Here is a 3,799-nt window from a genome sequence, read left to right on the forward strand (position 1 = left end):
GTTCCATTGGGTTGACATCAGGTTTTCCTTGAAATATTTCTGGTGCTCTTGAGGATGATGAAACTATCTGAGCAATTTGGCTATCTTGTATTTTCTAATGCTTCTCAAAATTATCCAATCTCTGTTTTAACAGCTTGATATCTTACTTCATTTCATTTTGGTTAAAAATAACTTGTTCAAGCATTTTCTCTATTTTGGATAGTTGACAATCTTGAGAAGATTGTTGTTGCTGATAGCTTTATTGTCCAGGCTGGTAACTGGGTATAGGCTCCATGGATAGTTCTTGCTCGTGGGTATTATGATAAGAAAATTTTGGATGATTCTTCCACCCGGAGTAGTCTTGGAATATGGATTATTTTGCCTTTGATTGTAGCTCACAATAGTAGCACACTGCTCAAATTGATTAATCTGTGCAGATATATCTCCCAATGGGCATGAGTCTTGAGTGTGGTCATCGCTTCCACAAGTTTCGCATACACATGTTATTGCATTGACCGTGCTTGTATTTGTTCCCATATTCTCCAGCTTTTTGGTTAGAGCATCTAGCTTTGTAGACATTAGCGTGATTGCATCTACATCAAATTTTCCTGATGCTTTAGTTGGGGTTGATAGATGAATAGCCTCCATATCTTTCTGATACCCATTGATGATGATTCTGTGCTACACTTTCAATGATGTCTTCGGCTTCATCTAGACTTTTGTTCATTAGTGTCCCTCTAGCCACATAATCCAAGGATATTTTTGTATGGCAGTTGATGCCATTATAAAATGTATGTAGCACTAACCATTTTTCAAGTCAATGATGTGGGCATTGTCTGAGCATATTATTAAATCTATCTCATGCTTCAAATAATGATTCAAAGTCCGACTATCTAAAGTTTGCTATCAAATTCCTCATAGTATTTTTACTAAGAGGATAGAATTTGTCCATAAATTGTTGCTCACATTGCTCCCAAGTGGATATACTGTTAGCTGGCAAAGAATTCAGCCATTGTTTGGCTCTATCTCTCAAAGAGAATCCAAACAATAATAATCTCACTACCTCTGCCAGAACACCGTTCATTTCATTGTGCTGCAGATTTCATAAAAGACTTCAAGATGTTAGTTCGGATCTTCATATGGTTTTCCCCCAAATTGGTTTTGTTGTACCATGGTGATTATCGCAGGCTTAATTTCAAAATTATTGGCTTCAATAGGTGGTCTGGTGATGCTAGACTGAAGCCCTTATGCATGGTGCAGCATAATCCTTCAATGGTTTGTTTGCCATTACTGAAAGTTCTTGTTCTTCTTAATGTCTTTGCAAGATTCTTCTTCTATGAAAAGTTCTATCAATCTCAGGATCCAGTGGTAATAGATCTCCTGCAAAGTTAGATCTACGCATACAAGAACAAGTTTGTAGAATTTAAATTACAGATACTAAATTAAAATACTAAAAATTTAAAATGTAGAATTCAAATTGCAAAAAGGAAGATTGTAGAAAAGGTGAAATGAAGTATGCAAAGTAAAATTACAAAAACAGAATCTTTCTAAGACTATTTACAAGTATGAAAAAGTAAAGAAAGAAAAGTTTAATCTAACTCGAATGATTATTTCTAATGTTACAGACATAGTCTCCGACAACAGCGGAAAAAACTTGTTACACTAGCACACAGTTTCGTCGTTAGTAATAAAAAGATATCAAATCCACGAGGACTAGTTATAAGCACTAAAGATGTCTCACAATGAATTGGCTAAACAATTGACTAGGATAAGAAATGTGGTAAGTAAAGAAACGGAGCAAAGAAATAGAAAAGTGAATGAGAAACTTGGTTTTTCCTAGTGTTCTAGGAATTTAGTTTCATTGTGATATTCATCAATGCAACATGGTTCACCAATTCACATCCTCAATTAACATCCATTTGTAGGAAGTCGTCGGTTCTCTCTTAGAGAAGACAACCGGCAAGGGACTTAGATTTTCATCACTAGAAATCAAATAGATATGGTTCTTATGAAGTCTATTAGCAGTACAGCCTGTCACTAGTGTCCCTCAGTTATATGACATGAAACACATACTCTACCCAATGTACATAATGGTGAAGGTAATAACTCACTTAACCATCCCACCTCCTTGTAGAGACTTGCTTCAACTTTCAAGTTGACACCCTAGACGTCCGTTAGCAGGACAGTCTGTCACTAGAGTCCCTCGGTCATACGATCTAGGGCATCTCTCTACGGGATCCACAAGCATCACAAACATTCAATCAAACATGGTAATTAAGTCCAAACATGTAGATCCACACAAGATCAAATAGATACAAAACATGCTAATATCATCTAGATAGGGAATTGGCATATCCATGAGTTCTTACATCAAATCACACCACAATTACTCCCTTAATCCTAGAACAATAGATCTACTCCATAGCATAAAGATAAAGAATCGAAGACATAAAGATTACAAGTATTCCAATTCAAATTGAGAGAAAAGAATAGAAATGCTTATCCAATGCCGATAAGTGATCTTCGGAACCAATCCTTAGCTTCTGGAGTCGATGTGGAGATGGAAATGTCCTTGGATCATCAAATCATGGTCAAAGAAGAATTAGATCAACAACAAGATGGATCTCCCCAAGGGGAGAGCCTTCCTCCTTTGGAAAGGTGAAGAAACCCCCTTTTATAGAGCAGGGCACGAGCATCACACAGCCCTTGCCATGGCCGTGTGGATCCACATAGCCCCTCTCTTCTGGCTCTCGACTAGGATGACACGACCGTGTGGATTCACATAGTCGTGTTCTTCTTTGGTTCTGGATAAGCTGCACAGTCGTGTGTCTCACATGGCCACCCTCTGCTTGCTTTCTGGAGATGTTGCACGGTCGTGTGGCTCACACGACCAATCTCTGCTTGCTCTCTAGATGTGCTTGTGGGGATTCACACGGCTATGCCCTACTCCTTCTCTAGCGAGGCCACACAACCGTGTGTATTCACATAGCTGTGCCCTGCTCCTTCTCTAACGAGGCCACATGGCCGTGTGGATTCACATGGCCTAACAATTCTTTCTTTCTGCTTCTTTGACATGGCATGTGTGGGTCACACAGCCTAGCACAGTTTGCTTTTGATTGCTACCTTGATCAACTACGAATGTCATTTTCTCTTCAAATTTGACTCCTGCCAACAGAAAATGTAAAAAGAGCATATCTCCAACAAAGAAGAGTAATTATGTTGAAAGTAAGACAAAGGATATAAAAATACATAGATAAATCATGTATAAAGTATGTGAATATTTGTCAAAACATGCATAAAAGTATATATAATCTACGCACATCAACGGTCTAGGTGCCCGGAGGGGGTTTGGGTGTTAGTGTTAGGATATATACTAAAAGCCTAGCTTTTTGTATGAACATTTATTTTGTAATAAGAATCACATTGGTCAAATGTCTGCATTTAGTAAAATGTAGTTGTCCATTTAATTTATATTGTAGATAACATGGTGTGTGATGTCACACAGAAGATCATGTTATCAGTTCCTTATAAATTATAAATAGTAGCTCACGACCAAGATGAATTGGGGCAAACCATTGGCATGATTATAGTGTAATTTGGTACTAGTTTATCTTGACTATAGAATTACACTAGTACACTATGTGTGTATTGAGCAGGACCATTTGAGGTTGTTCCTTTTATACTGACTACATAAAAGAACATAACCTCTGTTATTATAGATGTGTGTACTCTTAATCCTGATATAATAACAAGCACATATACTTAGTATTTATTTCTTTAATTTATCAATGGGTGATATTTATTCATTAAATCAATAGGC

The 3,799-nt window shown here is 37.2% G+C and overlaps 1 non-coding gene across 1 annotated transcript; it reads left to right on the forward strand.

The window, feature by feature from the left end:
- The first annotated feature begins 794 nt into the window (after window positions 1–794).
- Window positions 795–901, forward strand: LOC122030635. Its single transcript, XR_006125508.1, has one exon. It is a non-coding gene; the product is annotated as a small nucleolar RNA R71 (small nucleolar RNA).
- Window positions 902–3,799: the final 2,898 nt, after the last annotated feature.

Source organism: Zingiber officinale, chromosome 10B, assembly GCF_018446385.1.
Source record: "Zingiber officinale cultivar Zhangliang chromosome 10B, Zo_v1.1, whole genome shotgun sequence".
NCBI classification, from domain to species: domain Eukaryota; kingdom Viridiplantae; phylum Streptophyta; class Magnoliopsida; order Zingiberales; family Zingiberaceae; genus Zingiber; species Zingiber officinale.